We start from the raw sequence: 22,848 nt of genomic DNA, 5'->3' as shown, positions 1-22,848 counted from the left end.
AAATCAAACTTTTAAATTACCCCTGGACTAATAGTCCAGTTATGAGACCGTGACGGCTGTAGTTACCAGCATAGTCAATGCCACAGATAGTACGACACACTGAAGCACAGGATATGTGCAAACTGAATTTCAGATCATGTGGTGTGCATTTTATAAAATCATTTTAAGTAACTCATGCATAAATTAGTCTGAGAGTTTTTTAACCATGGTCAGCAGTCACAGTCATAGTATCTGGTTACTGTAGAACAGTACAACTCATTGGAGTTGAAGGCTAGTTGGAATTAAGATAACCAAATATTTTTAAAGTGTTTACACTTTTTTTTAATGTTAGCTTTTGAATTCACTTCCTTAATGGAAAACAAACTCATTTTTTTCTGAACCAAAAGAAAAAAAAATCCTTAATCCTTCAAATCCATATTTTTCAACAAGCTTCCATTTTCATTATTATAAATGAATATCCAGCTATGATAGCCAAGTTTAGCTTCCTCCTTGTAATAAGGAAAGCATGAGATAGCAATGGAAGGTACTTTCTCTCTCCAAGAAAGCAGGAAGATTTAAGTTAGCAACTCAGAGCACATAGCACTATAGTGCTATAGGTCCTGTCTTTGTTGACTTGAAGCTGTTCATGCCTTTGCCCCCTCATTCACCTCATCCACTAACAACTCTCTTTCCTAGTTTTCCTTGAAGTCAAAAAGGTAGAGGAAAAAAGGAAAAAGGGAGAGGAGTACACGGAAACCATCACCACCACCATGATCACCACAGACTTTAAAAATAATAAAAATAATAATAAAGGCTAACACATAGTGCTTACAACAGTATTGTATGGTATACATATAATGTGAGCCATATATGTAATTTAATATATTCTCCTAGCCATACTGAAAGTTTAAGTTGAGATTTTAACAAATTTGACCTAATATATCAAAAATACAATTTCAGGGGTGCCTGGGAGGCTCAGTGGGTTAAAGTCTCTGCCTTCGGCTCAGGTCATGATCCCAGGGAGCCTGCTTCTTTCTCTCTCTCTGCCTACTTGTTATCTCTGTCTGTCAAATAAATATATAAAATCTTTAAAAAAAATACCATTTCAACATGAAATCAATACAAAAAACTGAGATACTAAGCATCGTATTTTTCTTTTTCTTTTTTTTAAAGATTTATTTATTCGAGAGAGAGAGCACACAAGCAGGGGAAGCAGCAGGCAGAGGGAAAAGCAGGCTCCCCACTGAGCAGGGAGCCTGACACGGGACTTGATCCCAGGACCCTAGGATCATGACCTGAGCAGAAGGCAGAAGCTTAACCGACCGAGCCACCCAGGCACCCCAGCACTGTATTTTTCATACCAAGTCTCTGATATCTAATATGTATTTTACATACTTATGGTAGCTCTAAACTAAGTTGAAAGATAATGCCCTTTGCTATTTTCTGCTAACAACTAACTCCTTGCTTGATAGTGAAGGAATTGTTGAATTTGAAATAAGAGCTAGCTCTAAGGCCAGTAGATAGTAATATGAAAATTCAACTTAGACAGAATAACTTGATACCTCCAAGTTCTTCAACCCAAAGACAGAGGAATCTGAGTCAGATTTCCAGCACAGCTGAATAATACTCTGTAAGACCTTAACAAGCAGCTATGCCTAAAATATTGGCCTTTTGCTTGACGGTCTTAATGTTTTAAAGGAAAAAGTTAAAAACAATTTCCCTACTGTCTACTTCTCCTTGCATTTATTTATTATTTTTCATGTTTAATTAAAAAACACTTCTACTTTAAACAAATATTTCCCTTTTTTCCCTTTAATTACCTGACAAACAGTAGTAGAGCTGCATAAATTTTGCCTGAGGTTAAAGCTGGAGGAGAGCCTAATCACCAGCTTGAGACATTGTTCTGGCCAAGTAAAGCAGAACACATTTATCCCATGTGTTTGAACAATACTTAGGCACTTCCGTTAAGACCTCCTTCTACCCAGTGTTGATTCTGATTACCCACTTTTCTGATTTGTGTGGGAAATATGTGTGTTCTTCACACCACCATTGTAGGATGAAGGAAATGTACCTCAGTGCAGCAGAGGTCAGATGTGCACACAGCCTTCCACAGAGAACACAAATACAAATGTCAGCCCTACTCCATTCCATGTCAAATGTGGGCAGCCTTCCCTTGATTCATAATTGATATCATTCTAGACAAACCTTCATGGTTTTCTGCTGCTTTCCATAAAGAAGGTGGTCGAAGAATAGTGACAAGAGTAGGCAGAGAAGCCAAGGGAAGGGGGGTGGAATAAGTAAAACAGAAGCCAAAAGTAAGTACAGTTGACCCATGAACAGGAGTCGGAACTATGTGGGTCCACTTCTTCAGGGCTTTGCTTTTCTTTCTTTTTTTTTTAAACAGTACAGTAAATGTATTTTCTCCACTGCAGAATTTTCTTATTAACATTTTCTTATTTCTATAGGGACACCTGGGGGGCTCAGTCTGTTAAGTGTCTGCCTTTGGCACAGGTGGTGATCCGAGTGTCCTAGGATCAAGTCCCACATCGGACTCCTTGCCCAGTGGGAAGTCAGCTTTTCCCTCTGCCTGCTGTTCCCCCACTTACGCTCTCTTTCTCTTTCTGACAAATTAAAAAATCTTAAAAAAAAAAATTTTATTTTTTCTACCTTATTTTACTATAAGAATACACTATATAACACATATAATATGCAAAATATGTGTTAATCAACTATTATGGTATTGGTAAAGCTTCCAACTTAACAATATGCGATAACTAGTTAAACTTTTTGGAAATTAAGAATTACATGTGGATTTTTGACTGTGCGGGGAACCTGGGCCCCTAATCCCCATGTTGTTCAAAGGTCAACTGAATTAAGTTAAGAAAAATGGGATGGGGCGCCTGGGTGACTCAGTCAGTTAAGCGGCTGCTTTTGGCTCAGGTCATGATCTCAGGGTCCTGGTATCAAGTCCTACATCAGGCTCCCTGCTCAGTGGGGAGTCTGCTTCTCCCTCTCCCTCTGCTTCTGCCTGCTGCTCCCCCAGCTTGTACTCTCTCTTTCTGTTTCAGATAAATAAAATCTTTACCAAAAAAAGACAAAAAGAAAAAGAAAGAAAAACTGGGATTAATGGCACTTACATAAAGCAATGAATATCAAAGCTAAATAGATACATACACACACACACACACACACACACACACACACACACACACAAATTACCTGTGTGTTTTCTTAAGAGGCCCCACTCCGAGTTCTCAGGCTCAAGTATGTAGTCTTACGTGTGGTCTAGAGATGCTCAAAGCACTTTTCTTATCCTACAATTCAATCTAGTAATAAAAGTATGGTGCTCTGGAAGACTGAATTCAGGGCAGCTGGGAAGTCTCACTGGAATCAAATGATCTCATCTGCCAACCATCCAGGACTCCCCAAAGTTTGGAAGTGTTCTGTGTCACTGGTGATCTCTCTAGCAACTGACAAGGGAAGTGGAGAGGGTGGGGAGGCAGCTACCTTTCCATTTAGGGAAATCTTCCTGCATTATGGCCACTTTTCCAACAAAACCACACAGGCGAAAGACCTGATCCGCACTGGACCTTTGACACAAGTAGTTGGAAAGGATCTCAGGTAACCATCTACTCAGGTAACCATTTATACACACACCAAACAGATCTGTACACAAGGAATAAGAGGTCCTAGAGTCTCTGGCTACCTGAAGCATTAACGCCCAGCCCTCTTTGGAGGCAAATGGCAGCCATTTGAGGACAAGTTTGAAAAAAATCTAAAGGCAATGATGACGATGATGGTAATGATGACAATTAAAGACAATAACAAACAAACAAAAAAAGACAGTAACAGCAGTAGCCATATCTTACAGTGCTAGGGATGTCTGGAAGATATAAGGCTTTAGAGTCAGAAAGATCCTAAATCAAATTCAAACCTTCTGTACAACTCATTTAAACTTTCTGAGTTCCCATTTCTTTACCCAAAAGATAAGAAAAATGAAGAGTATAAACTTAGAAAAGCTGTTGCAGAGATAAATTTAGCAGTCCTGATGAAAACACCTGGCACACAGACGTGTTTCACAAATGTTCATTCATTACCTTCCATTTAGAGTATAGTTCATTGTGACTTAAATCAGAGAACTGGCTCACCAGCAGGAGTAGACCCAGGATTTACAGCTTTTGCTCCTGCTTATAGTCAATCAACAAGCATTTAACGGATTGCTAACTTGTGTTCCAGGCACTGTTTTGGGCATTTGAAATTTATCTACTTTAATTTCTACCTTTATGGAATCTGATTTACTCTTACATTTTAGGGTCAGGGATTTCAAGTAAGATTTCCTCAAAAAAAAGAAACCAGTACTGAGTAATAGTTTGTTTTGTCTCACTGTTTCAATGCAAGCATGATTCATATTTATTATTTGTGCTATTTGTTTGATGCCAACAACCTAAATGTCACAGAAAGGCAAGATTAGGGAGAAAGCTGAAGAAGGAGCACAAATAATACAATGTGCAATCAAGAGCAGAGATAAAGAGTCTACGACTATAAAACAAAAGACATTTTAAGATCACAAAGGAAGGAAGGCAAAGGAGAGCCAATATGGAAATTCAAAGAGAACAACAAAACAGGAGCCTGTGATGAGCAGCATGAGCTTGGGGTGATGAGCAGCATGAGCTTGGGTACATCTGGAGAGGATACTTAAATCACGGGGAAGAAGATCATGGTTCATAATAAGTGGTCAAAAGTAATGGCCATTATTATGGCATTCCTGTGACTTTACCCCTTTGGGCCTCAATTTTCTCACTCAATCTTCAGGGAAGTCACACTAGACCTGCATTTTTTTAGGGAGTGGTCTACAACTTTAAGGGAGGGGAGTTTCAATTTTTTAAACTCATTATAAGAGACAAGGCATGTTTTTTGTTTTTTTTTTTTTAAAGGTTAGGAAGTACCTGGCTACAGGATATTACAGATTCCTTCCATTTCTGACCTTTTAGTATGACGATATTTCTGGATTCATTTGACCTCAGAGCTTTGGTAAGAGAAAAACAAAGTTTCTTAATCACTTCTTGCCAGCAGAAAACCAAATTTAAATTTTCTAACAAAAAGAAGTACATGAAAAAGGGGTCCTTGTATGGATCAATGAGAAAGACATGCCATGAATTAAGAAGTGAGATTACTCAACCCTCTGTGCCTGTTGCTTTAAAAAAAAAAAAAAAAATTATAAGTCATGCGTACAACATATCCCCAAGGTAAAAAGCAAATAATTAGAGATATTTGTTAGATTTCATAATCAGTACATGATATGATATAGGATACCTCCATTTCTACCTAAAAAACAAAAATACTAATTAGAAATATTTGTCACAGTTTTTAATAAACTCTGCCATGATGCCCTATTAGAAAAGAGTCTAGAAATGTCACCAACTATAAATCGAACCATCAATGAGAGTTCCATTAGTCCAAACCAATATCCACAGAAACTCAAAGATTATACACTGTCAAGAGTATCTTTATGTTGCAAACCAGTGAGTTTTCATACCAGCAATTCTGCAAATATCATTTAATTTCCACAACTTCTTGAGATATGTATTTTTTTAACCCTCAAATGGCAATAATAAGTGCCAGAGAAGTTAAAAGCATTGCCCAAGGTCATATTGCTAGGAAGCAGTTGAGCCAACATTCATTCATTCACTCGTTTTAAGATTTCATTTTTAAATAATCTCTATAACACAATGTGGGGTTCAAACTCACAACCTTGAGAGCAGTGGCCACACACTCTAATGACTGAGCCAACCAAGTATCCCAAAACCAATTTAAATGATCAGTTTTTATTTGGCTCCACACTCCTGCTTCTTAACTATGCCTCTACTCTCATTAAAAGCCACCCAAGAAATGGCACTTTCCAAGTGAGAAGCTTAACTTTAAGAGCATGACATATCAGTTCCATACTGATGATGTCTAACATAAGGCTCAATGAGGTCACTAATAACGTGGTTCTAGAGAAATTTTTCTCACAAACACAAATTATACATACAACTAATCTTTTCTGAAGTTGACAAAGCAGCTACTCACATTAAAGTCAAAATGGGGCCAAGTATATAAAAGGAAAGAGATGAAAACACTAAAGCCTGCAGTGGGATGGTACCTAGCTGATGAATATAAAAACCAAACAGCAGCGGGCAAACCCCAGACCAGAGCAACGAGCAAAAAAGAATTCAAGTAGGAAATATGATGATACAATGAGTCATAAACAACAACAGGATCTGTAAGCCTCAGAAATGTCAAGTTTACTCTTACACTGTAGATCCCATTGTTCTTGGTGGGGGAAAAGGGGAGTTGGCAGTCACTACATATATTTGTTTGCCTTCATAATAACACATTTTATGTAGCAGAGAGGAAAAAATTCCTTTAATTTCTGATGCAAGACAATGATGCAAAAGCTAATGGCTTCTTGAGTGAGAATTACCTCTCTTTTGTATAGACTGTGCATGAATACAACGCTTGTATACCCTGGCGGTATATTTTAGCTATTTCCACACATGTAGAGCCTACAAATAGCAAGGGGTTATAGTGAATCAGACTTAAACCATACAAGTTGCAAGGAGTTTTGGGAAACAGGAGTATGACTAAGAAGACCCTCCAAATTTCAAGGCAAGGGGTTTATTGCCAACTCTACAGGTTACAGAATAAACCCCAGGCCAGTCTTTTAACCAATCTTTTTCTGTTTCTGTTATCTCTAAAATGGGAATTGTAATTTAATATAAGAGTACAAATTGTAGAGTGTTATCACTACATTAAATAAAGCATGCTTTGAAACTCCAAGATACATAAAAGAAAATCAAAAACTGAAGTTACCTACATAATGTTTTAATATGTTTATATGTGTATTCGATGCACACATGGTCTCATAATTGAAAATGAACATACATCACTGAAGTTATTAACTGTATTACTCTTTCACTCACTAGCCATTTACATCCTTCATGGAAGAATGGAAAAAAGAGAATAAATAGAAAATGTATCTACATATACATGCCTTATATTTCAAGAAAATTTCTGTAACTTGTCAAACAACTGCACACTAAGAAGTGAGGTGGATATTTGACCAAAATAAACAACAAATATAACTCTTCCAAATGTGAGTCTTTATTATAAAAGGCCTAAAAACAGTAGGATTTCCCAACTTTGATCTATGAATCCTTTACTCCAAGGAGCAGGGCCCTGAGATATTTAGACTACACTGGGAGATTCCTCAGGTATGTGTAAACATACAAACGCAGAGGTGGTGAGTTTAAGTGTTATTTTCACGCCTAGGCCCCCACATAAACTTAAAAAAGTAAGAAGTATAAAAATGTACTAAGTTCTCAGACATGTATTTTCAACTTAAATCATTATAATTTTCTCCCACCTTCTTTCCAGTTCTTAGAAGAGTATTTGTGGTGGCCAAAGTAAACCCAGGAAAATGCCCTGGGAAGTTACACTTCATAGATACAAACTAAAGGACCAAATTAAGAATATAATTTGCAAATACCAACTTCCACAAAGTAATATACAGCATCTAACCATTCCTTTAATAGTCACAGTCCATTTAAAGTTCAGGCCAACTTTCTATTTAAATGATAATAATAGTAATTATCAAGTGCTATGCCTCCCTCTACTATGTAAGGCTCTAGGCTAGCTTTTAAATTCTAATATTATCTCATTTCATCCTCACAAAATTCATAAAATAGGTCTAAGTATAACTTTTTAAGAGGAGAAACTAAGATACCCAAGTTAAGAAACTTGCTATAGACCAGTTTTCTAAACCCCAATGAGTCTAGATGCAAAAACTCAAGCTTTAAACTCTCAATGGTATTTAACACAGGACTAGTTATAGAAATATATAGAGAATTAGGTAGACATAGATTTTAAAGAAAAAATTTTAAAAGAGAAATATGGAGAGGATGGCAATCCATTAAGAACTTAATGGGAAACTGCCTGAAGCTTATTTGAAGGCTGATTTCTTGAATCAAGGAACATTTTAAAAATACTAAAGTTGTTGTCATTTACCCAAACGTGTCAGATGTGATAAATGCACATCAATTTTTTTTTTAAAATACTGTTTGACAGGTAAGTAAAAAAGGATTAACATGGTGTTGGATAAGTGGAAATATACAGCTGAAACTAATTCTATTTCAGAAATTAATATATTCAAGTATACAAAATATTACAAATCCAACATTCCAACATCATTACTATTCAGTAGATTTAAATATATGTATTTTAAGCCAAGAAAAATTAAATAAGTTCTGAATTTTTAAAAAGCTATGAATTTAACTTAGTATTAGTTAGGGTATGTTCCTTTTCAAATTACTGTAACTGGTTAAGTAATTTCAAGAACTTAGAAATGGTTTTGTCTCACAGATTTAAGACTTCCTACACACAACAACTGAAATCTTATTAGCCCTCTCCTCCAAATTATCAAATGGATTGTCTTCATATTAGGAAATTGAGCTAAATTTCCAGAAGAGAACCAGCTTAATTGTTTGTGTGATGTTGTTTTATTTACAAGAAGCATTACATTAAACAGTTTGTTAAGAAGTAAACTCATAGTTTTCTTTACTAAATTCTGGTTGGTGATTTCCCTAACCAACAAACTCTTTTTCCAAAAGAACAAGTAGAGAAGCTTGTATGTCAAACATCATATACCAAACAGATCAATGATGGCTTATCACAATTACAAGTGAAATTTTTATCTTAAAGAAAACAAATTTAAAATCCACTCAGAAATTTAAAATCTACTTGATTTCGGCAAATGCAACAACATTTGGCATGTAGAAATTGTTTTTTAAACAGGTAGATTATAATCTGAGAAATCTCTGACTAACCAGACAGATGAACTCTGAAGGAAGAGAAAGCTCAGCAAGTAACCTCAAACTGCCCAAAACAAACCTTCACTGACTTCCCCTACAGGTCTTTTCTCCTCTCTATGGAGGTGCTTTTGAAATTTCATTCAAATCCCTAATAGCTCCTATCAAATTATATTAGAATTGTGACCTTATGATAAGATGCCTACAGACAATTCTAATTAATCTTAGTTTGTAAAATGGATTAATGAATGCATTTTGTAGCTCTTCAGATAGATTACACATATGGGCATTAATCACTAGTGAGCATCTAAGAATAATTCCTGGAAAATCTACAAAGATACCCAATGGTTGAGATTGGTAAGAAACTTCTGACAAAGTCCTTTCGGAATCAGTCTCTGACTGCTTATCTTTGAGAAGATAATGTACCAAACAATAAAGGAAAATATATTATTTATTGTCCCCTTTCCCCTGAAGTGGGTAATTGAAAAGAGTAGTTTTTTAGAGTGGTCACTTTAAGACACAGTGCACAAAAATTATAAGTCTAATGGTAAAATTTAAGACTCAGAACTTACAGAAATTCAAAGACCCTGCCCGTTGCTTTGGACATAGCTTGCTTGCATTCTTTCTTTCTTAAAGCCACGTGTGTGAAACTCTTTCAAGTAAAAACTACTACAAGAAGATAAAGGGGAAAAAAGGACTTTCCTGTCCTCAGTCACCTCCTGGTCCCCTTGTGCTTGAACTGTTATCTCCACGATAAGCGAAGGTGCTCCTAGGTGCTTTCAAAGGCTTCAGGCTCCAGCAGGAGTGATGACTGAGAGGCCCGCAGGCACTGCAAACCAACGCTGTCACTTCTAGTCACTGCTCGGCCCAGCTAATGCCATGCCTGTCATGACAAGCACCAGCCATCTTAAGGCACCACACCTCTACCTCTACAAAACATACCTTTGAAAAGGTATGAGCCATGGAGGAAATCTGTTTCAGGGGTTGCCAAGGGAAGCCAGCCTTGTCTCTAACAGCAGAGATGCAGTGAAAGAGCCCAAAGGCACAGATACAAGGAGGGCCACTAGCCCTAAATGCAAATAATTGTTGTACTTCCTGTGCACGGACAGGGGAAAAAAATGACATGTTAAGACACCATTTGACCAGGCTAAAGGGGGTTTAGTTGTCAGCCTAAACCTGCCATCTGGTGTTAAGATACAGCAGATCATCACACCCAGATGTGTTCCTTCAAACAAATCACATCTTTTTTTTTTTCATTCTCCCTTTTCTTCTTTCTGTAAAGAGAGGAGCGCCTGCCAAAGATACAAATCAGCTAAAGTTTAAACTAAAAACTCTTGTTAACTTACTCAGCCAAATGAGTAGGTGTGTCATTTCATGCACCCACACCCCAAAAGCAACCACTTTTTAGAAATGGTATCTAGAGATGCTGAGCAGAAAATCATTTGTTTACTACTCACTGACCCAAGTTATGGCTATCCTTAGTCATCAAAGAGCCATTTCATCCAAAAAGTGAAATTTGTTTCAGTGAAGTAGAATTCTGAAATCCTTGTCTTCCTCTTCATTTCTGACTCAGTATCTCATTCCACAATTGGGGTGGGGAAGGGTTACGCTGTGCTATCATTTGCACCTCATTACACTTGGGCTGGAGCTTTGAGAAAGCTGATATTCCCTCTAAATTTTTACAGATGCTTCTAGTTTACCAGTTCATGACTGCACTACTAGAAAAGACTTCCTGCCTCTAAACTGCTTGCTGGCATGTATGCTGAATTTCAAAATCCCTGAAAAAAGTAAACCTTTGTGGTGTTCTCTTAACTTTCTTGCTGGGGAAGAGGGGGAGGGTCACCAAAACCACACCAAGCAAAAACTTTTTCTTCTATAAAGTGAGACTCAATCTCTCAGAATCATTCCCTCCTAACTATGGACTGTTCATCCTGATCTGGAAATCTCCCACAAAAAATGTTCATTAACAGAAAGTTATTTGTGGAGGGTGCTCGTCATCATAAATCATGATTAGGACACAGTCGGTTGTGGAAATAACACCATCACAGGCAGCCTTTCACCTGAGCCTATGTGTTTCCCTTTATTTTATCTGTATCATTTGAAAAACACTTTGGGACCAAGAGAAGGGACACTTTCTAAACTACCACCCCTCTTTTGTTTAATGGCTCCAGGGTTTTTCAAAGTTCAGGGCAGGTGACACTGGCCTGTTCTTAATCTTTACTGCTTTAGCAATGTTAAGGCTGATGACGAGGGACACAAATCCCCTGATGGAACTGAATGCATTCCAAGCTCCCCGACCCACTCAAAGCCGTAATCCCCTGCAGCTGGATCTTACTTACCACCATGCACAGCTAATACATTTTTTAAAAGCTAGTCACTGGTGACAAATGTAAACTGGACAGAGCAGCAGCTCCCCCTTCTCCCTGCCTCACTCCCCCACCCCTCAATCTTCCCCCATAACCCAGAGACTTGCTGTTTCTGTGATGAATAGGACCTGCCTTTTAGAACCACCAAGCCCATGCCATATAGCTCTGCTCTAAGTGACTGGAAGGTTTTAAAAGCATCTTCAGCTGTCAGACTATAACAAAAACAACAAAAAAGTCATCCTTAACACAAACATTTCACAACTGAGAAAACCCTATAAGTTGAGATTATCACTGCCATACTGAGCTCACTATTTATTTCACTATCACATGCAGGCAGGGGACTCGGGCTGTGCGACTGCCTGAAGCTGGCTGCCATATTCTCAGGCATAATAAAATAAATGCAAAAAAAAAAAAAAAAAGGAAATTTGAGGCTCTTCCGTGATATATTGTTTTATACCCTTGCACTTTTTTCTTTGGGAGAAAACTGGACAGAAATACAGTAAACAAGTAGTCTTTTATGATGGGCAAGTATGTTTTCACCATGGATTTTGATCACCCACCTGGAGAAACCAAGTCACCCAACTAGATGATAGCTTTGTGAGATCTCTAAAAATTAGGCAACAAACTATGAAAACCACAACTTAGAGACAGATGACAAGATCAATGAGTGGATATCTAAATTAGGGGAAAAAATAGTGTCAAATGGTATCAGAATGCCATACAGTACAGATGACAAATTTTGACAAAGGAACAAGCTATCTGCTTTACCTGGGCAGAAAAAGCAAGGGTTAATCTATGTGGGTTTTTTGGGTTTATTCTAGTTCCCAGATAACCAGTAATAAGTGCTATGATTTAAGTGATATTACCAATTAGACTTGGCGATGGCTACCACAACACTGACTACAACACTTAAATTGCATTAGGTTTAATTACTGCAAAATTACATCTGGAAAGGGAAGCATAATTTTATAATCACCCTCAGCATTCTAGCTTGAGCTCAGTCCCTGCATGATACATACTCGCCCTAGTAATTGAGGCCCTGAAAGGCACCACAGTTAATAATGTGTAACTAGCAAGAACACAAGGAAAAGCGACAAGCAGGTCTCCAAGAATTAAATTCACATCTGATTATGTGACCTCTCAGTGTCCTCCTGGTACTGCTGAGAGCAGGTACTCCAAAAGTAGCCTGGCGACCAGCCTCAGCAGGACCCATGGAACAGGAATTTGGCTGGGACTGGGGTGGGGGGTAGGACAAGGCACTGTACCAATGGGGAAGGAATTCGGACAACGTGCTTAAGAGTCCAGCTCTGATTTTCCTACTTGTCACCCACTGTCACATTCCCAGAATCCAGAGAACTCAGTCAACACATGAGTAATTCAATCAAATGGGAAAAATATAAACTCTGTTGTTCATGGTGACTCTAGTGCCTTGGGACTAAACTTAAATGTGGGGTGTGTGCAAGTAAGGTGAGTTTGTGAGTTCTGAGGAGAGAACAAGGAAAGAAGGTTTAGAGAGTACTACATGCACACAGGCGTAAAAAAATATTTTGTAGTACATGTTAGGAAAAGTGTGAAAAACATACAGGTGGCTGTACTTTTTTAAGACCAAGAATACAGAAATAACAAACAAAAAAAAGAAAAAAAGGAAAGAAAATGGGCCTTTGTGATTCATAAATCTGTTATGATTAATGGCAACACATACTTATTCTAAATCCATATTATATATCCATTCATCCAAAAAATACTTATCAAGGCGTGCTGTATTGTTCATACAGTAATCAAAGATGGCAGTGCTTTACAGCATTACCTTAAATATCTATAATAAATTGCAAGTAGTATTTCTACTTCATAATACAAAATGAGCTCAGGTCTGATTTCCCATGTCTATAATAATATGTACATGCTATAAAGTTGTCAAAAAAACCTACACAAAAGGTAAAAAGTTAAGCTTCAGGGAAAAAAACTGAATCATAACCAGATCTCTGCATGTTATTTAAAATGTGATAATAATGGAGTCTGCTAAATTAATCAAGCCTTCTAATAGTAAAATATACTATAAGTGTGCCCAACAAAAAAATCACAGATAAAAGTCTGTAATTAATCCAGTGAGAAATGTTGATTATATTTGATAAGAAAACCGCAACATATGCTATTTCTCTGAACTTCCAGGAACCAATTCATAACACTTAGAAAAATCCAACTGAAAATGCTTAGTTTTGAGTAAGCATAAATCCTTGCAAGGAAACACATATAAAATGAATACTGTCTCTTTAAGTTGAAGGACCTACTATAGTTAGGTAGTATGAAGCCAAGAAAAAGTTCTGAAGTTTAACTCTCAGGAGCAAACATTTTCTACTTGTGAAGTAAACTCTGTTGAAAGACAGCAGACTACGGTCCCACCAGTAAAAACAGGAAAGTTTTCAGCCAGTGACAGCTCTGCCTACAGAGAAAAAAAAAGTGTCATAGACTCACTTTATTAAACCATATGCTCATTGCCCTGTGAAGAAAGCAGGGTCACTAATTAGTTCATTCTGTGAAAGAAGCCCTTCCTGATCCCGTTGACTTTTGTCCCCCTGGTTAGCTCCAGCTATTTCTGTCATGCAACTTGAAAATCACTGGAGGGAGGAAGATCGCCATAACAACCGCTGAAATGATCTTGTGGAATGTGTCTAGTGGCACTGGAATAACCTGAATATGTGCTCCAGATGTGTCGGCTGTCAGGAAAAAAGTAAACACATCTGATGGACAGCGTATGACTAGATGGCCTCGAAGCGACTCCAGAGGCTCGGAGAGGGGGAGGGGCCGCATATGTGAGCAGAGGGGTGGCGGGCGGGGCGGGCAGAGAAGGGGGCGAGCCCACAGCCCGCGCGAGGCCCCGCAAGACCCGGAGCCTGGGGCGCCCGCGAGTACTGAGTGCGACTGTTCCGCCCGCGTCCCTCCCCTGAGTGGCCTCTGTGGGACTGCAGCGGCCCCTGCGAATTTCCGTCTGGCACGGACTTGTGAGCATTTGGGAGCAAAGTAAAACATGAATGCTGAGAGGAAGGGGAAAAAGAGAGGGAGCGGGTTCAAAATGCTTTCTGTCTTAAATATTAATGGCAACATGTTTTTAAAGCATTCTGTCTTGGGGGGGAAGGCTGCCTCCAGGCCCCTTACTCTCCATCTACCAAATGAATGGTTGTGCCTTTTTGCCCTATATGCAATACTCTAAAGCACTCTTTTTATTAGGTGACTGAGTGATTACATTCCTGATCTGAAAATGTTGTCTTTTTTTGATGTTGGTGTTGTTCCATAGACTTTCACAAGTTGGACAAGTGGGTTGGTTCCCTAATCCAAAATATTTTTTAAAAATATTTTCCTAATGAAATACACAGAAAGGACTAGAAAACATGATATAGGCCAAAACACATTTTCACCTTAGGTCCTATTCTCAGGGGTGTTTGCAGAGGGAAGGATTTAGCTCTATGCCCAGTGCTTATGTTCACAAACAAAACAGCAATTATACAAACATCTAGCACACAGTAGGTACTTGTTGAGTATCTGCTGAATCAAACAAGTTTTTCATGTAAAAGATTCTTTGGTTCTTCATATAAACAGCAGCAGAGATTACTTAAAAAAATAAGTAACCAAGTTTAAAAATACTTAAAAAAAATAAATGGGAAGTTTATTTCCCAAGGGGAACAAAACTGCCTCCCTAAAGAAAATAGGAAACACGGTATCCACTATAGTACACAAACCACCTACTTGTGCATGAATCTACCACATTTTAATGCCTACTCCTACTCCAACACTTATAGAATGAACTTAAGTTTTCCAGACTATGTTTCTTAAAAATTCACTAAAGTCTTATCATAAATGTTTGCATCTATTAAAAGGCTTAAAAGGTTTGTGCAGAAATTTAGAATTGATGTCAAAAGTTTTTCAAACATATTCCATATTTCTTTCAGAAATTGCACAATTATATTTCAATTAAATTTCTACTAGTTTCAGTAGTTTTCTAAACAAAGAATGAAACTGTACTGGAGGGTATTTATTTCTATAAAATACATCATTAAGATCTAAAATTGCTTATTTAAAATCTTTAAAATTGCCTATGCTTAACATTCATTAAACTCAATAAATTCTATCACCTGTGCTGAGGGATGGCGCCATTCACCTGGCACTTTCTCTCATTCAAGGAGATTGGTAATTTATGAATCCCCTTTCAATTTCTAAGTATCTAAGTACATTTTCCTCCTTCGATAAAACTCATTTAGTGACTCAGATTCTGAAAGTAGATCACCAAAGGGAAAAAGAAAACTATGAGAAATTATTATTTAAGAGCAGAAAATGGAACAAATCTTCAGCTCACTCTCTACTCTGTAATTCACACATTTAACCTGGCAGAAGAAGACCCTAAGGATGCTTAAAGGCTGAAGGACTAAAAATTTGAAAAAATAGGTGCAAGAACAACAAGAGTGAATGGCACTGCTTCTGCCTTCTAGAAATTGGATTCCACTGGCAGTGGGCTGAATGAAGCCAATAACAGATTCACGGTTGTGGAAAATGTTTCATATTCCTCTAAACGAAAACGTTATTTCCTTGTAACAGAAACTGTACTTCTTGACAAGCTAGACAACCTAAAATAATCACTGCCAAGGTGCAATTTCTAAAATTTGTTGGCAACCTATAAAAAAGAAATAATTTTGGTATTTGCAATTATTTGCAGAGCATACTTTATTATTATTCCAGTCTAAAATAGCCCCCTACCAAATTAAAAGATTTCAAAATGGGCTGACAGATTTCCACATAAAAAGCTTAATATTTAAGTTTTTATGAGCCAAAATCATAAATGTGCACATTTGTAAAATAAAGTGCCAAATGTCCAAAAGATGGATGAGTTTCAATGACCATTTTCATTCGCCTTAACCTTAGTATTCAACCAATAGGCAGAAAGTTCATGTATACTCAAAGAATTGGAATGTATTTATATTCATTCATGTAATGTTTTTTATCCAACTAAAATTCCTTAACACTGAACTTGTAGTTAACTTTTAAAAGAAGGCAAATAAAGCATTCGATCTTTCCTCAAATTCAGAGTAATGGTTTTTCAGTGAGGGTGTGTGTGTGTGTGTGTGTCTGTGTGTGTGTGTGTGTTTCTTAAGAGCATCAAAAGGTTGGAATGGGATGAAACCTGGAGTTAATGGAGGAAGTATTGAAGTTCCAGAAGTTATATGATACCCATATGAACAGATTTGGTGGCTGAACTCCACACAATTAAGTCCATGGCTGAAATCAAACTTCGTACATACATTCTGTCCCAAGTTCACTTCATATTCATGTTCAGAACCCAGTCAAGTGCTCACAAGTTTCTCAAACCACCAGCTTCTCCTAGCTTCATACATACTCTTTTTAATTCTTTTCTATTTCATCCCACTGAGCAAATCATGGGATACACAAAACATGCTTATAATAAGACTACCAGATTAGCAGACCCATCAAACAAGATCTAGGAAACTTTGCAAAGTTATTCTTTGCAACAATTCTTCTGCCATTCTATATAGCATTACAGACCAGCACATAACTACTAGCAAGTTAAGGAAGGCCGGGAAAGTTGACTACTCAAGCAAAAAAACCAAAACAAAACAAAATAAAATAAAATAAAACATGTAAGAGGGCAACCAGCTAGCCAATCTTTTAGAATTCCAGCTGGCTACAAGTAAAACATTGCAATGCAGTTTTCCGGCTATAGGAGCTCTGAACTAGCCACATCACAACTTCATTCATGTAGCACCATTTCTTGAGCAGAAACCAAAGAAGATGATAGGAATGAATGAAACCAAACTCCAAATGTAAAGATTTTCTGATTTTCTGTTGAGAGGAACATGGATTCTTGAAAAAAGCATTTGAAAGGATGTGAAAGAGAACTCTTTAGTTTTAAAACAACAAAACTCTTCAAGAGAAAAATATGAAGTTATTACATGTCCTTAAATGCCAACAGAATAAGAGAAGAAAATCTGTGACGCCATCAGTCATGTGTCGTACTATTAAGGGAAAAGAAGCCATCAAGAAGCACAGAATTCCAGAGAAAAGCTGGCAATCTGTAAAACAGAACACAAAGAAGACAGTATGTTCTGCCCAACTGTAGAGACTTAAAAGATTCCTTATCAAGAACAAATAGCTAGAACATTTGACCTGCTTATTATACCATCAACTTATGTAAGACTTTTGAAAACCATTCACCCCTCTCATGGCCCAACTATAAAACAAACGAGTCAGTGAATCCTAACCCAAGTTTACAACAGAATATTCTTTCAAGGAGTCTGTGAAATCAAGACAAAATGTAACAATGCGCGTTAATTTTAAATATATTTTTCACATAGCATTTTGATGGTTGGAGGAAAGATAAGAAGACTTGTAAAAAAAAAAAAAAAAAAACTTGAAAAATCCCTGAATCCATATTCCCTGTTATTATAGACAAGGAATCAGTCTTATAAAAAGTTCAGTGATTCACACCATATCATAGCTATGTATGTAGAGAGAGCAAAAACCCTCCTTGCAGTGATATCCTCCCACAAATCCATCCTCCTCTTATCACAATCAACCTCACTTCTACTCCCAAATAACAACTGATGTGAATTCCCCAGATGATGAATTCTTCTTAGAAGCTCCACCTAAAGATGAGGGACAACATTAACAAAGAAATCCAAAGAATATTCTCCTGGACAATTTCAACCTTCTGTCCCTATAAGCATTTTACTATAATTGTTAAGATATAAATATCCATTTTGAGTTTGAACTCCCCTCTTATTTTATTTTTTGGAACAGGTGCTCCCAAGCAATTAAATGCCAAGAGGGAAGAGAAAAAGCTGGACTGAGAAGCCAGAGATACAGGGTCATTAGCCCCAGAGTAGTAATAGTTGACTATATTCTTTTATTGTTCCCTTATCCATAGCTTACTGAGAGAAAAGAGCAATTTTTTCTGTTTTTCAATGTTATTGTCCTTGCAGGCCCATTGCAAGCCCCTAACTGTAGAGAACTGTTCACTATTTGGCTGCTTGCCGTAAGGAATCACTACTACACATGGGACAATGTCCCCAGCTCAGAAAGAGGATCACTTCAAATGGACTGACAAGTGCCAAAGTTAGACCTTCAAAAAAAGATGAGGGCTAAAACACTGCTTAACACCTTCAACAGATTCCCATTTCACTTAGAATAATGACTAAGGGCCTTACCACGGCCTATAAACCCCTCTTCTCCGTGGCTTTACCTTTCCACAGTAGCTATTATAGTCTTCTGTCCACACTTCCAATGTCCCAAACTCCCTCTGATCTCAGGGCACTGGTCTTTTTGCAACACTCAAAACCCTTCAACTTAACCTCAATAATAACAATAATAATAATAAAAAAATAAACAACAAAAAAAACCAAAAACAGAAACAAAACCTCCAACCCCAACTAATTTCTTTTTATCCTTCAGATCTTAGCTCAAAGGACCCTTTAGAAAAATCTGCCCTTACTCCACATTTGGTGTCCATTTCTTTATATCTTGGGATTCTGAGAAGTATTCCATTTGTTAAAGCAGGGAGGGATTCCAAGGCTCAAAAAAAAAGTGTAACGGTCATGGGCCAATTTCAAAAGTCCCCTAAAGCAAAATAATTCTGATATTTAGTATTTTAACTTCCACTCTTGAGTTAAACCATATTAATAAAGAATTCAGTGTTATAAAGTTGTAGATCCCCAAGTCTGCTTGTTAGGGCAAATGTTCGTTTATTTCAAACACTCCAAAAATAGATCAATACTTTTATAAACTGTGGCCACTGTATTCCTTCTTTCTTCATGTTGGTTGTAATAAATGGCAGCTGCAGAAGGACAAAAAAGGTTTAGAACCAAACTAAAATCAGACTGCTATTTACCAACTGCCTGAGCTTAGGCCAAGTCCACACTGTCCTCTCGCCCCACCCCCCCCCCCGTTGTTTTTATGAGAAGAGGAACACAATACTTTTTTTTTTTTTCAAAGATTTTATTCATTTATTTGACAGAGAGAGAGAGAGAGCAAGAGCGCAAGCATGCAAGGAAGGGGGTGCCAGGAGGAGGCATAGGCAGGCTTCCCACTGGGCAGGGAGCTGGAGGCAGAAATGGATCCCAGGACCCTGGGATCATGACCTGAGCCAAAGGCAGATGTTTAACCAACTGAGCCACCCAGGCGCCCCATAGTGATACTTTCTTTAGAAGATTCAAAGGACATATATCTGAAAGCCAACATTTATACTCCTAATATGTACCACATTTACCATTTTACAATTTTGCCTGATTATCTAAATAATAGTCTCCCTACCCATATGTAAACACCATTAAGACTAAAGGAGTAAAACTCCTCTTTCCTTATCAATGACTCCTTAGAGCCCAGTACAGTATCTGCCCTATATATATATATATATAGAGAGAGAGAGAGAGAGAGAGCGCGCGCGCACTAAGCAAAGACTTTTTACATTAATGAATAAAAAGATACTACAATATGGAATGGATGCTCCCATACTCTTTTGTTGGCTTTGATTTCTTTTTTTAAGTGAAAAGTTAGTTCTACAATGGGGTAATATATCTTAGGCATTCTCACCTGTGAATGGTTCGTTAATATTCTTTCATAAAAGTCAATGTTCACTGGGACAAAGTCATGTATACCCACGAGTACTTAAGAAAAGTCTACTCAATAGGTGGTAATGGCTTCATTCACTAGTTATCACAAATTCTATACCACTGTTGAAAAGGGGAACGGCATACAAAGTGTGTGCAACAATCAGCACTGTCCATCTACACAAATGGAGACACAGTTCATACACATGAAATGTTCACAGCAGCAACTTCATATAATAACAATAGCAAACGTTGCCTACTTTTTCTTTGTAGCATTAAAAATTGTTTAAAATTTCAATCAACAACTGATTGATTTTTCTGTGTCAAGCATGTTTTTAAGTTCTTTACATTAGTAACATTCAATCCTCACCACCACAAACCCATGAAGTATGTCCCATTATTATCCTTATTTTATAGAGGCAGAACGAGCCCACACTGTCTTTGTGCTTATAAAAACTTTTCAATGAACATCTAGTCAGCAAAAACTAGTATGTGCAAGGCACAGTTCTGATATATTTTAAATGTGAGATTTAAGTCTCTTGCCAAGAAACACGGATTTAAGTCAGAAGAGGTCTTAAAAGAACTCTTGTCTAAAGTTGTATTGTTTTTACCCAGTCTTACCAGTTTTGAGACTTGCTCTAATAGGATAAAGCTTTTAACTGCAGGGAGCCTTTAGTAAAAGGCAGCACCCATCTCACCTAGTTAAGAACCCTGGCACTAGAAATCCATTTCACCCCAGTTAGCAGCAAGCTGGAGCACATAATTATTTTCATCTGGTTATAACACAGGGTGGTGAATTTAATCTCTAAAACCCTACAGGGATTGGTTTTAACAGTTTTAGAAATTGCCTCTAATGCTATGAATGTGCTGCACAGTAAGATGGTACTGCTAATGGTTCCCAGACTAGGATTTGGGGGGACCAAAGGAATGGCTTCCACCTTTCCATAATTTCCTTTCCATTTTGGGTGGGGTCTGTGGTCACTCAAGGTATCCTCATGGCCCCGCTTTCAAAAACAATTAGTTCTGATCTGGACAAAGGAATAGAGGTCATTTTTTTTTTTTTTAAGTTGTAGTCAACGATTACTATTCATGTAGTCAAATGAAACCATATATAAAGTGGACCCTCAGTGACATAGTCTTGAGAGCACTAAGGTGTATATGCAGATGAAATAGATTCCCAAACAATAACGTGGCCATGAAAGTGACATAGTCTCTAAGTTTACCTTGATTTTTAAAACTTTTGCTAAACCATTCCTTCCAGGAAAAAAAAAAATCTAGAAAACCAATTCAAGAATATAATTTAATATCTCCCTTACTGTATTTTTTTAAGTTGAACCCTACAACCATCAACCCTAATTTCTCCCAGGTTCTCACAATCAGAAATGGAAAGAGGACATGTTGCTAATCAACTTTTAAAGTGAAACTGCTACAAAGACTAGAACTAACAAATCCCATTAAGTAAAAATGAGGATTGTCTTCAGTTTTTGGTAGAAGACCCAACCCTGATATATACATGCAAATTAAACTTCACTGTTTATTCAGAAATGACCCTTGGGCTATTCATAGTATTTCAAGTGAAAGCAAGCCACGTATATTAATGGTGACAACTACATGTCTAAAAGTTAGTCAACTTATACACCTGGTTCAACATATGCTAGAATATTTTGGCTTTGCCAAAAGAAAATTTATCATACTATAAAATCCCTCCTACACGACGGGGATTACATAGGTAAATTCTAAGTCAAGTTTGTGTAAGGCATAGAGATAGAAAAGTAACAAAATATTTTCAAATTTTTCCTTTCTTTTCACATTCTTGACCCAGAGTAAATATCTCAAGATAAAACTGCAACACCATGAAACATAATCTTTAAAAACCAGATCTCACCAGACTGTAAAGTCCTTAGGGAATTATCTCCATCTCCAAAGGCAATACCTGGCATATACAAGATCCTCAAATAATATTTATAAAATAGGGGTGCCTGTGTGGCTCAGTGGGTTAAAGCCTCTGCCTTCGGCTCAGGTCATGATCCCAGGGTCCTGGAATCGAGCCCCTTGTCTGGCTCTCTGCTCAGGGGAGAGCCTGCTTCCCTTCCTCTCTCTGCTTGCCTCTCTGCCTACTTGTGATCTCTGCCAAATAAATAAATAAAATCTTAAAAAAAAATTATAAAATGAAATAAATGAAACTTCAGAATTACAGTCTTTAAAATACTTCCAAACATATTATCATAGTGATCTGAGGCACACAAGACAGGGATGCTTATGCCACTTGAAATATGAAGAACCAGAACATCAGAGCCACAATTAGCCTGATCTTAGGGCTCTCAAGACACTGTTTTCCACTACCATAGTACTCTGCCCCATCATTTAAAAAGCTCAGAGCACCCATTCTTTAGCTTTTGTTCTGCTTTCTATATTTTATGAACTGTGGTGTAAAAACCAAAAATGGAGGACAACCAGATGCCAAAGTCTAACAAGATCCACTACTGTCCTTTGCAGCTATGAAAGTCCGATAGCATAGGCTACCAGATGTTTACATCTACTTCCATAAGGCACATTAACACTATACTATTCTGTACACAAATTTCGATTTCCCATTTATTTTTATTTTTAAGATTTTATTTTTTTATTTGACAGAGAGAGAGATCACAAGAGGCAGAGAGGCTGAGCAGAGAGCCCGATGATGCAGGGCTCAATCCCAGGACCCTGAGAACATAAACTGAGCCAAAGGCAGAGGCTTAACCCACTGAGCCACCCAGGCACCCCATGTTTCTTTGGAGGTTTTTTCATGCACAGATCTCTACTGAGAGCTTTAAGTCTAGATAGACTTCGATGGGAAAAAACTGAAGCAAAGAAATTCAAGTTCTTACCACCCACTTCCCAGGTTCTGTAGATTTCTCTATAAAAATTGATCTCAACAGAACGTATCACACTAAATCTCTATGAATTACAGGATGAAAAATTCAGTATATTTTCAGATTCCCCAATTTAGACTTCAAATTGGACACGATCTTCACCTGGTAGCTTACTGTTACTCTTAGGTAAAATCAG

General features: G+C 37.5%; 1 protein-coding gene across 2 annotated transcripts in view; it reads right to left on the bottom strand.

Annotated features, from left to right (window-relative positions):
• Positions 1-22,848, bottom strand: part of BNC2 (basonuclin 2) — a 418,685-nt gene that overhangs the window by 361,550 nt on the left and 34,287 nt on the right. Inside the window, exon 1 of one of the 2 annotated variants that reach the window (XM_032880547.1) lies at positions 4,926-5,057. The exons of the other annotated variant lie outside the window; for it this stretch is intronic. The gene's annotated coding sequence lies outside the window, so the exon portion shown is untranslated. Of the gene's footprint in view, positions 1-4,925; positions 5,058-22,848 lie in introns of those variants that run through there. 2 annotated transcript variants of the gene reach the window in all.

The sequence above is a fragment of the Lontra canadensis genome, unplaced genomic scaffold (assembly GCF_010015895.1).
Source record: "Lontra canadensis isolate GAN:19392208 unplaced genomic scaffold, GSC_riverotter_1.0 scaffold70, whole genome shotgun sequence".
NCBI lineage: Eukaryota > Metazoa > Chordata > Mammalia > Carnivora > Mustelidae > Lontra > Lontra canadensis.
The sequence above is the reverse complement of the archived record's forward strand: the minus strand, read 5'-3'. Positions and strand labels throughout refer to the sequence as shown.